The 13018-nt window shown below is 45.6% G+C and overlaps 1 protein-coding gene and 1 long non-coding RNA gene across 2 annotated transcripts in view; one reads left to right on the forward strand and one right to left on the reverse strand.

The window, feature by feature from the left end:
• Positions 1-13018, forward strand: part of LOC138521307 (sodium channel protein type 4 subunit alpha-like) — a 3496387-nt gene that overhangs the window by 609574 nt on the left and 2873795 nt on the right. The window lies entirely within an intron of this gene.
• The window catches only part of LOC138520619 (uncharacterized), a 95778-nt gene continuing 90766 nt past the window's right edge, over positions 8007-13018 (reverse strand). Inside the window, exon 3 of the long non-coding RNA XR_011282815.1 lies at positions 8007-8356. This is a non-coding gene — a long non-coding RNA (uncharacterized lncRNA). The remainder of the gene's footprint in view (positions 8357-13018) is intronic.

The raw sequence follows: 13018 nt of genomic DNA on the forward strand, positions 1-13018 counted from the left end.
AAACACAAAAAAAGTATTGTAAGGGTAGTTCATAAATTGTGGAAAACCACACATGCTAGGGTATGTTTGAATGCAACATACAACCCAGCTCTCCCTTCGAGAGTAATTGCGCAGATAGCTGATGTGATTAAGGACATGGGTGATAAGAGTTGTGATAGGCAAAGATTCACATCAGCAAAAAATAGTATGTGAGGGAGGACGACTAATGCCCTTTGCAGACTGGAGGGGAAAGTATGGAATGGCACAAGGGAAATTCTTCAACTACACTAGGTTGGTTAAACTGGAGGCATCCAGGTGGGAATTGATACCAGTGGAACCACATAAAACGCCATTACTACGTGCTGCCGGCTCCATCTTAGCTGCAGGAGCAGCTAGGATTCTTGATCCTTCGCCGGGCTGCTGCTCCCGCTATCCTGCTCACCAGCAAGAGGAACACAGGGCTATTGAAGCACCGTGGCTCCAGCCCTTGGTGCAACTCTGCCCCCCACAGCAGCCCCAAGCCACGAGGACCCCCACCGACACCCACCTAAAATGGATGCCACAGAAAGACGCTGGTAGCGTCCTGCTAGGTTGCCTAGCAAACATCCGAGGCCGACGTGAAAAGCACCGGTGTAAGCCGTAGGCGGAAGACGGCCCACCACGACCAAGGCCCACACAGCCTAAGGCCCCTTCCTGTCTGCCACTCAGCTTCACTTTTGTTGAGGGCAGGAGCCCATCAACACCAGCCGCGCACTGCTACGTGCTGCCGGCTCCATTTTAGCTGCAGGAGCAGCTAGGATTCTTGATCCTTTGCCGCGCTGCTGCTCCCGCTATCCCGCTCACCAGCAAGAGGAACATAGGGCTACTGAAGCACCGTGGCTCCAGCCCTTGGTGCAACTCTGCCCCCAACAGCAGCCCCAAGCCACGAGGAGCCCCACCGACACCCACCTAAAATGAATGCCACAGAAAGATGCTGGTAGCGTCCTGCTAGGTTGCCTAGCAACCATCCGAGGCCGAAGTGAAAAGCACCGGTGTAAGCCGGAGGCGGAAGCCGGCCCACCACGACCAAGGCCCACACAGCCTAAGGCCCCTTCCTGTCTGCCCCTGTCTGCCACTGCGCTACGGCGCGGGACGCTGCCCTGTCTGCTTTGTCGACTCCTCTCCCTCCAAGCCCAGCATACCGCCACCACTACCACCAGCGGTATCCGTGATCCCCCTGCTTGTCCTGCTGACCATCTAACGGAGTCACTCACGAATGAACACCTGCACCTGACCCATGACTATGGACTACGATGCGCACAGCCTTTCCTATACTGAGGGCACGATAACCGTAAGTCACCCCTGCTTGCCAACCAAGCTAACCACAAAACCAGCGCACCGCATCACCAAACACTTGCATCTAGTTCAGCCAATGTTAAATGCTCCCAGCCTGCGCTAGCTGCATATGGCCCACGCTGCTGAATACTGTATTGATTGCCCCTAGCCCACACTGTTGATTACTGCATTGATTGCTCCTAGCCCACACTGTTGATTACTGCATTGATTGCTCCTTGCCCACACTGTTGATTACTGCATTGATTGCTCCTAGCCCACACTGTTGATTACTGCATTGATTGCTCCTAGCCCACACTGTTGATTACTGTATTGATTGCGCCTAGCCCACAATGCTCTATACTGTATTGATTGCTCTTGGCCCATTCTGTAGCTTATACTCCCGACCTATGAGCAACATACGCGTCTCTATCGCCCACACTCTATCGGCCAAGCGAACTCAGCTACAGCATGTACTCCCTGCTCTTCTACGCATGTCTACTATGCGCAGTACTCACTGAAATAATCATACCTCACCTCCCCAGCCCAGAGCCTAACCACCACTATCACAACGCCTCCAGTCGTCCTCTCACTATGGACCTCTTGCCTAAGCTTTCACACATTCCCCAAAACATAACAGTCACACTGGTACCGAACCTCAGCCTGAGATTGGTCAGACTCTGATCCCGCACCCTCCCCATCCACCGCCAGGCCACACCTACACTCACACCACACAGAAACTGCCGACTTAGCTCACGCACCACCAAAGTGAACAAACACCACCACCATGACATTACCCCTACACGCCACAACACCAAGCCAACACACACCACACCCAGCGGCAACCCTTACTCTCAACATACAGCCGCACCCATGTCAGACTCTCCTACCCTACCCACTAAGAACATGTGCTCTAGGCTATACAAGTGCGCTTTAATCAATGTACACTGCCTCAATGCCCACGCCTTAGAAATAAACAACCTAATAACCACTCTAGACTTGGATATACTCGCTATCACAGAGACCTGGCTCAACAAAGCTTCCGGCCCAGCCATCACACTAGCAGTACCACAGGGGTACACCATCCTTAGACAAGACAGGATCGCCAAATCAGGAGGGGGAGTAGCCCTTATTCACAAAGAAACACTATTAGAACAATACCCCACCAAGAGGAAAGGAATGTCGACATTCTATCAGTTAAATTAGCACTCTCACCTAACAGCACAATAAATATTCATATCATATACCGACCTCCTGACCAGTCCGCCAATTTCATTGGTCAAGTCAATCATCTCCTAGGAAACAATATCAAGAAATCCACTAAATCATTACTTATAGGAGACCTTAATCTAGGATTCAATGACCCCAAGGACAAAACTGCTTTTTCGCTAGCCAAAGACCTCCACGACTTAGGCTTCTTACAAAAAATCACTGCGCCTACTCACACAAAAAGACGCATCCTAGACTGGATCATAGACCACAATTGTAACACAGCCATCACATCCAATACTAGCCTCCCCTGGACAGACCACAACCTTCTCCAATTCGACATCCCAGTTGCTATATGCATTAAAGTGCCTACCACAGCACCGGCAACCTTAGCCAGAAGTGCCAAAAAAACTCACCCCGGACAATTTGAGTGCACACCTTAACCTGCCATGCCTAGTGCCCCCCTTCTCCTCGGACCCAAACATCCTTGCAGAAATATTTAAAGATACCATTACTAAAGCGGTCAGTGCCGTCGCCCCATTAGAAAACTAAAAAGAAAAAAATCCTTCCACTCCAACTCCTGGTTCACAGAGGAACTCCAGACTCTGCGCAAAGACAAATGCCAAGCGCTCAAAAACTGGCAGTGTAATCCCTGTGACACCACAAAAGGCAACTTCAAATCCATAGCCAAAAAATACAAAGACGCCATCTTCATTGCTAAATCTGAAGCCTACAACCACCGTATCTCTGCTGCCAACTCCCACTCTAAAGAACTTTTCAGTATCTTTAAAGAAGTAACAGTACCACCCACATGCCCTGATGAGATCGTCAAAGACGAAGCATGGTGCACAAGCATTCAATCAGCCATGCTTGCTAAGATAAACCTCCTCCAAAACAAGATATCTCACCATTACAATACCTTACCTAAGCAAAGCCCTCATGTACAGACTCATCCTAATGTCAAAGCTAGGAACATGCCCAAATTCGCATTCACAGAAATCTCCGAAGCATATGTCATTGACATCCTCAGGCACCTCAAACCCTCCCAATGTAAGGGTGATGTGTGCCACCCATAAATCATCAAGGACTGCGCAGAACCACTCGCCCCTCTTCTCACGGCATTCATCAATGCGTCATTCAAAACAGGCATAGTCCCAGGCAGCCTTAAAGAGGCATGGGTGCGCCCTCTCTTAAAAAAAACAACGCTAGACCCAGTTAACCCCAATAACTACTGACCCATAACAACAGTCCCATTCCTCCTGAAAATATTAGACAAGGCTGCCCACAAACAGATTCAACTATACCTTGAATCGAACGCAATCCTAGGAAAAAGACAATCTGGGTTCCGCAAAGGGCACGGAACTGAAACCGCCCTTCTAGACCTAAAAAACAAAATCACTAACATCCTGGACAAAAGCAAGCCTGCGCTCCTCCTTCTCCTGGACCTTTCTGCAGCGTTTGATCTTGTAGATCACACCACACTCACCAGTCATCTGACGCAGGCTGCGCACTTCTCTAAGGACGCAGCATCCTGGGTAACCTCTTTTCCAGAGGGCAGAGCCATGAAAGTATTCTCAAACACAGGTCATGCAGCACCCTCCATCATCCACTGCGGTGTCCCATAAGGTTCATGTACTGCCCCTACGCTTTATAATCTTTTTACCAAGCCTCTCTTTGACAAACTAGACGCACTAGGTATCACATACACAAATTATGCTGACGACACACAGGTACTTCTTCCCCTGTCAGGGCATTACCATCAAGATGCCACTACCCTACAGCAAATCTACTCCACCATACAAGCATAGATGGCCACCAACGGCCTCTGCTTGAATGGGGACAAAACAGAAATTCTCATTCTAGGCCAGAAATCCACACTCTCCAACCTCAACCCGCTGTACCTCAACTTCAACATAGATAACTGTGTCATCCCAGTATTATCCTCAGTCAAAACACTGGGGGGTTCACATAGACGCTACCCTGTCAATGGACAAACAAGTCAGCGCCATAGTCTCGGCCTCCTCACTGAGTACTAAACTTATCAATGCAATAAAACCATTCCTAACTAAAGATAACTGCCTCTCCATCGCTAGAGCCACCATAGGAGCCAAACTAGATTACTGTAATGCGTTCCTAGCCGGCACATCCCAAAAAAACCTATCTAGGCTCCAAACAACTCAAAACAACGCCCTCAGGGCAGCGCCCTCAGCATATCGAAAAGAGACCACATCACTCAAGCGAGGAAGACAGCTCACTGGCTCCCAGTCAAGGACCGTATCTCCTTCAAAATTCTCACAACTACGCACAAATGCATCAACCTCTCAGCACCTTCATACCTATCTGACACATTATGTAGATCGCAATCCACCAGACCGACCAGATTGCAATACACCAATCAACTAACGATACCTCGCATCAACAGGACTAAGGCAGGAGGTATAGGCTTCCCCTTCCTCGCCCCGAAGCTCTGGAACTCCCTCCCCACCGACCTCAGAGCTGAAACATCTCTATTTTCCTTCCGCAAAAAACTCAAAACTGCCCTCTTCAACTAACCTGTTCTCCTAGTCACCTGCTCCTCAATGCATGTATGTAACAAATGTATAACATCGTACAATTTAACACCTACGGATCTGAACTGTATGTAACTAAGTATAAGCAACACTGAATCAACCGCCACGATTGACTATTTTAAATGTATGTAACTAAGTATAAGCAACACTGTAACAAGCGCCACAATGCCTTCAGGTTTGCTGTGCGCTCAACAAATACGAATAAATAAATAAATAAATCACTACATACGATACCAAAATACGGGTGTGGCCGGTCATGACATTTCATTATATCAAGAGTCTTCTGGACTACTAGAGGTACCACAGCTTAAGGACTGCTCCTCAATAAACTCACATCCTCCCCGGATGATAAACCACCATAAATAATTAACCCCATGTCAGCTATAATGCGGGAAATATATATTCCGTTCCCTGAAACAGTGTTGGTACCACACATAGAATCTGAAGCTCTACACTGGAGCGATGGGAATGTACTGGAATGTGGTGGGAGCATGTCCCGAGTCAGGCAAGAGAACTCTGTAACCTGTTAACATAATGATGTATATTATTTGTTACATTTGGAAATGTGTTTGGGTACTATATGGACCGTCACCAATCTCAGGTGGGGAGGGATCAAGGGTAGGGTACATATTTGTTTGTAGTTGTTATGCGTTTCAATGACAATAAAACATTAAGTTAAAAATAAGAAGAAAGCGAGGGAGAACACCCACTATGCAAGCATTCGCCCTGCATCAGTAAGCCGCACTGCACAGGATAGCCATGTCATGTTTCCACTTTTATTTTAAGCATTTAGTTAAAATACAAGCCTTTGCTTTTCTTTTTGTTCCCTGAGCATATGGATGTCACCATGCAGATTCCCATTCTATTCAGTCTCTTATATAAGGCAAGTGATTTGGGGCTTTCGGGGTTCCCATATAAGACAATCCAAATCTCTGCATAAGCTTTCACAACGCTTAGCTTTGTTACTCCATCCACTTTATTACACCTGGAAATTATCCAATAATATGCCTCTTTCCACTTTATTAACTTAGGACAGTCTCTAGCACCTCGTTGTTCCACCCATAATGGAACTCTTCGACCGTAGACGCTGTACCAACATCCAAGATACCAAGCACGGTGGTTTTCAGATGTACAGTGAGTTCCTGACCAATCACCATTGATAAATGACTCAACACTACTTGCCATAATGTCTGGATACTGGAACATTGTCAGATTTTATGGAAGTTACCATGTGGAGTATCACAAAACACGCAATGGGTGTCCTGAGCCCTGCCACATTTGAATAGGAGCTCTCTGGAGTAATATATTCTACGAAGAATCTAAGGTTGAACCAACCCAAATTTATCTGTAATGGCAACCTCAAGTGGGAGCATCTGGGTATCCTGCCATTCCTTCAATTCATTGGTGCCAATATCCTTCTCCCATTTTTGTTTAAGCACCGATAGGGAGTGTGGGGTTAAAAAAGTCTAAACTAAAATAGGGATGAGATGAGCTTTTTGGAAATTTGTCCCTCATTTAGATAAGCTACCAGTGAGGTTTAAAGCTGGAGGTCATATTTTCAACAAAGCCGTTTGTGCATTGTGTTTTTTTAATTGTATGTAGTGATATTGTTCTGTATTTGGTCGCGCAAAGTTTTGACTGAGATCACTAAATGCCAACAACCTTGCCACAGCTGCAACATCCTCCACTAAACTCATGTTTTTGCCCGCCAATGTTTTAGATATTTCCAGCTTATTAATCTCAGGTAGGTCTTTATTGTTCCACAGTTTTGCTTTGTTGGTGATCTTTCCGGCCTATCCCTAGCCCTTGTGAATATCAGACCTTTTTTGTGGTCATGGAGCCGTGACCTGTTCCTAGGACCATGGAGCTTCTGTGGGGGGATATTTGGCCCGTCCAAGCTCGTATTGCCTTAATATATGGAATGGAAGGATCTTTATGAAGCCATTCATTAGCTACCACAAATTGGGATGATCAATAGCAGCTTTTAATATCCAGGAGTCTCTATTGCACCTTCTCAAACACAGCTATATGGGATATTTTGGTCTGGGAGCTGTGCCATAATAATTGTCTCAGGGTTTATCCCTATCCATATAAGACTCGCCCCATGGCTTCTACTGTTCAGGAAAGAGCTCAAGACCTTCCTCTTCAAGGAATGGTACCTCCCTAAAATCTAGGTACACACACCCTGCACTCCCCACCCTAGCTGAGGCTCAGTGATCTGCTACTCATTGTTTCCTCCCAAGGTTGCTTGTAGGTCTCTTGCTGCCAATTACCCACCCTCAACTGTCATTCTTTCACTGCTCCCTTGTTCTCTGCTTCCCTCACAGTTTTCCTTCCCAATGATTGTACAGTGCTTCGTTGCTTCCCGAAGCTAGGACCACGCTCAATAAATACCATAAGAATAATTGTTCAATTTGATCGAATACACTTTTAGGAATTTTGAATGGGGTATTTTGGGGGGCATATAACTATCTATGGAAGCCATAATTTTAGATAATGCAGCCCTGCCAAGTAGGGACAAGGGTAGAGCAGCCCACAATTACTTGGAATGTTTTGGAAATTGGAGCTAGGTTATGGTTCAGAAAGGATGCAGAGTCTTTACTTAAATGCATTCCAAGGTATTTAAAGGTCTCTTTGTGTCATGGGGAGACAAAGGGCAGTGGATATGACTAGGGAAATGTGCACATGAGCACACAGTGAGTGACACTTTTCCAACAACATGCACTGAGGATCCGAGAAACATGACCGCTAATCCCAGGATTTGCAAGTGGTACGCGCTACAATTATATGAAAAGGTATTTGCCATAGGCACATAGGCTCCTTAGCATTTCAAAGATAGTCTTCAAGCTCCTCACCCACAATGAAGATTCCCACTGCTAATAGCGCAGGGAGCTCTTGATTCTATTAAAGACAAAGAGGCGAGCATTATGCTTCATCTTCTCTTTATTCTACTCTCCAGCAGTTTCAACAAATAACAGAAATGTCAACTTTTTTCTCTTTAAAATAAACTTTTTTTTTTTTCAAAATTCCCCATGTCCCATCAGTCTCGGGCCCTTGTAGTCCCAGTGTCTTGGGCATGTGACCTAGTCCTTCCTCTTCCTGTGTTCCTCCTCTTCTCGACTGCTTCGAACTGCAATCTAATCGAAAACTAAACTGCCAACCAGATCAACATAGTCTCTGAACTTTGAGCTCTCTGTCGAGTTGATCTCTCGCATTCCAACTTGCGGTTTCGTTCAACGCGACTCGCACACTTCCAGAGCAATTTCAGCCGTTCTTCTGCTCATCTCCTAATGTCAGAAAAAACAGTACATGTTAGGGCGGCAGATACATGAATTTCTCCCAGAATAGGGTGTGTAAGTCACTTTGAAATACATCACAGCAATCTATCCATCACTACTTTAAATCTCCCATGTATCTAGGGCGGGAAAATAATGCTTGCCTCCTTGTCTTTAATAGAATCAAGAGCTCCCTGTGCTATTAGCAGGGGGGGATCTTCATTCTATGTCAAGACAGAGGCGGGCATTATGCTTGTTCAAAGCTTCTGACCACATCTTCTGCTAGCGTATTAACGGTCTAAAATAAAACGTTCTAAATGTGGTATCACTAGCGCAATCCGCTGCTTTCAGAATATCTTGAAAAGTTGCACCTTGCCCCAGTGCTTTTGATGCCATTGCACCCCTAACCGAATGTGTTGCAAATTTTGACATATCTATGCCTGTTAGGCTCATGATCTCTCGGACCCATCTTGCTATGGTGGCTGTTGCTACGCCTTTATGTGGCTTCCTGCGCGCTATCAGCAATTGGGTTGGCCCCATAGGTCTCAGCTTAGCTGTTCTACTCGCATATTCCTTTATGCATGCAGCCACACACCACTTTGGATTCTCTTGCATGTAAGGGTAAGTTATTGTGGAGGAGTCTGTCTTTGTTCTCCTGGCCAGATTGAACGTTACTACGTCTGGTCCATATACTTTTCTATTCACCTCTAGCGCTTTGACGTCTACTACTCTCCTACATGATACCATACATAACAGCATTGCTAATTTTCCAGATAGTTTTTCTAACGACAGGTATCTATTACGGGGCCACTCTGCTAGTAATTTTAGCACTACTGCAATGTCCCATAGGACTCGTACCTCGGCTGTGGTGGCTTCCTAAACCTTATTCCTTTTAGAAGTCGGATTACTGCCACATTCTCTCCTACTGGCACTCCCTCTATGGGCGTGTGACCTGCCGATATCTCGGATCTATACACTACTATTCTATAGGCTTTCCCATCTTATAAGAGTTTCACTAAAACATTCAGTATCTCAACCAAAGGGGCAGAAACAGGATGAAGACTTCTCCTTTTGCACCATCTCGACCATCTGTTCTATGCTGCGTCGTAGCTTCTTCTAGTTGAAGGGGCCCATGACTCAGCGATGAGGCTCGCAGCCTGCGCCGAAATTCCTGGGAGGTTCCAGAGTCTCCTGCTATCTTGCACGCCATCAGCGGCAGAGTCCCCTTCACTCTCAGAGGGTGAAACGACCCAACTGGGTCCATGAGAAGGTTCTCTCCTCGGGGTAGAACTCTTGGGTAATATTTCACTAGCTCCATGAGCGCTGGAAACCATACTTGTGATTTCCATATCAGAGCTACTACAATCAGATTCACTGCTTCTCTGCGTACTTTTGACAGAACCCTGCTCATCATCATGAAAGGTGGGAATGCGTAGAGTATTCCTCCTCGCCAATCTTGCAGAAAGGTATCTACTCCCGCTGCTGCTGGGTCCAGTCTCCAGCTGAAAAATCTTTCCTTCTGAACGTTCAGTCTGGACGCAAACAGGTCTGTGTGAACTGGGCCGTAGCGCTCTTCTATCTGTCAGAAGATCCCTCTGAGTTTCAAAATAGGGATTGCCTTACTGCCACAGGTTCTACAGGCGAAATATAATGGAACAACAAAAATGAACCTGGGCGAAATGAGATCAGAACATCTGTACACATTTAAACAATACCAAGTCTTGTCAAAAAAAAATATATTTATTTATAAGCAATTTACACAAATATTTATTGTTCTCAACATCCACATTTAAACACCACCATTCATTCCATCATTCATTCACAATCTCACTATACATGTCAATATTCCACACTTGTGGTACTAAGACCACCTAGAACCAATATATTAATTTACTGTAATCACCAAGAGGTGTTGAAATGTAAGTGTTAATACAAAAACAAATAGCATATTGCTTATTTGCTGTAACTCAACATATGTTTCGGTCGTCACAATAGGCCCCTAATTAAAGCCGGCAAATATAAGCGACCTTCTTCAAGAGTCGGATGGTTCTGTTGCAACCACTCCGAAATGTCAAAAGGTGGAGGATGTCATCATACCTCAATCTAGAAACAAACAATATACATAACATCAGAATTCTGATCTCTTATTTGTTTAGACACAGATATATCTTGTGTGTATATCTCAGTTTATGTGTATACAGATTGGCACTCACCTCCACGTGAATTAATGGAGACGCGTGTCAACGATGGACTAAATCCTGCAGTGGTGCTAGATAACTCTGCGCCTATACTGCAACGTAAGAGGAGGACAAAGCATCTTAGTAAGCCTGCCCTATAAACAATACACCATTATATATATGGTATGGACACACTAGATCTTACCTGATCAAAAATTCAGGTATGGGGGTGTCTTGCGTCTTTAGTCAATAAATCCAAAGTGGAAAAATCCCTGTTCTCGCCTGGAGGTGAGTGCCAATCTGTATACACATAAACATAAACTAAGATATACACACAAGATATATCTGTGTCTAAACAAATAAGAGATCGGAATTCTGATGTTATGTATATTGTTTGTTTGTAGATTGAGGTTTGATGACATCCTTCACCTTTTGGAGTGGTTGCAACAGAACCATCCGTCTCCTGAAGAAGGTCACTTCTATTTGCCGGCTTTAATTAGCGGCCTATTGTGACGACCGAAACATATGTTGAGTTACAGCAAATAAGCAATATGCTATTTGCTTTTGTATTAACACTTACTGTAATCACCAAGAGGTGTTGAAATGTATGTTAATATATTGGTTCTAGGTGGTTTTAGTACCACAAGTGTGGAATATTGACATGTATAGTGAGATTGTGAATGAATGATGGAATGAATGGTGGTGTTTAAATGTGGATGTTGAGAACAATAAATATTTATGTAAATTGCTTATAAATAAATATATATTTTTTGACAATACTTGGTATTGTTTATATGTGTACAGATGTTCTGATCTCATTTCGCCCAGATTCATTTTTGTTGTTCCAGAAGATCTCTCTGTCCAGCACCGAGTCTCTGGAATCTGCTAGGTGCCTGGAGTTCCAGTCCGCTACTAGATTCAGCGAGCCTGGTAGGTATTCCGCTACTACCGAGGTCCCCGACTCTAGGCAGGAGTGCCAGAAATCCTTGGCTATCTCCATTAATAATTTGGACTTCATCCCTCCCAAGTGATTGATGTACCTGACTGCTGACATGTTGTCCATTTTCAACAGAATACATGAATTCACTTTGCCTTTCTTAAAATCCTTGGTCGCAAATGATCCGGCTAAGAGTTCCAGACAGTTGGAAGTGCAGTCTGAGTTCCTCTGCACTCCACCTGCCTCCTGTTTGGAGCTCTCCGCACCGGTCTCCCTCCCCCCTCTGCTGGCGTCTGATTCTATTATTATGTCGGGCCGGTCGCCAAAGATGGCTCTCCCGTTCCATGCTTCCATGTTCTGTAACCACCACTCCAGCTCTGTCCTGGACTCCTGATCTAGGGGCACCAGTTGGTGGTAGCGTAAGCCTTGCTGAAGGTGTCTTATCTTCAGCCGCTGGAGCGCTCAGTAATGCAGTGGCCCTGGGAATATCGCTTGTATCGACGCTGCCAGCAAGCCTACTACTTGCACTATTGTGCACAGCAAGATAACTGTTCTGCTGGGACAGATTCTTATTTCTCTTTTTATGTCTCTTATCTTTCTACTCAGGAGCTCTAAAGTTGCTGTCCTGGTGTCTATGACGAACCGTAGGAACTCTATCCTCTTTGCTGGTCTCATCTCTGACTTCTCTTGATTCACTAGAAACCTGAGGGAAGTCAAGAGGTTCACCACCCAGTTGGTCTGATAGAGGAGTGTATCTCTTCTGTTTGCCATAAGCAGGATATCGACTAGGTAGATCATGATTTGGACCCCTTTCTCCCTGATCGCTGCGGCTACTGGCTTCATGAGTTTCGTAAACACCCATGGCGCCGATGCCAGTCCAAACGGCATTGTTACAAATTGCCATAATTGCCCGTCCCATTCGAAAGCTAGAAAGGTACGGTAATCTTCTTGCACTGCAATTGTAAGATAGGCATCTTTCACAGCGTGTCCCTGAGCTGGTGGGTACCCTCCATTTTGAAATGGTTGTAGACCACCGAGCTGTTCATGTCCTTCAAATTTATCACTGGTCTCACCTTGTCTTTCCTGTGAACCAGGAACATATTGGTTACAAATCTCAGCTGTGCATTGTACGGTTCGATTGCTTGCTTTTCCGCTATGCTCTGCAGATCTGCGTGCAATAAGTCCTTCGAAGGGATTGTGTCCTCCAACGTATTCCTTATCTTTGATAATTCGTCTCCAGCTTGCCTCGGAAATTTCTCAGTAGAGGGCGCTGCGCGTCGACGTCCGCCGAGTCGATGTCCCTCGACAGCCACCGTATCGGCGCCGACGTCACCATCCTCATGAATAGCCACGCGTGGCGTCCGTTGCTCAGTTCCGTTTTTCCGTGCTTCGTGGGGCCTCGGAATATCGTTGCTCAGTTCAGTCAGATAAAACCTCTTATATTTACTCGAGAAAAGCAACTCGTTCTCGATGGCTTCTTCATCCGAACCGACGACCCGGCGGTCCGGCTTCAAAAAATGACGAGATTGCGGAAAGAAAATGTCGATAACGGATCCTCAC

The sequence above is a fragment of the Ambystoma mexicanum genome, chromosome 13 (genome assembly GCF_040938575.1).
Source record: "Ambystoma mexicanum isolate Mex_15411 chromosome 13, UKY_AmexF1_1, whole genome shotgun sequence".
In the NCBI taxonomy this organism is placed as follows: Eukaryota; Metazoa; Chordata; class Amphibia; order Caudata; family Ambystomatidae; genus Ambystoma; species Ambystoma mexicanum.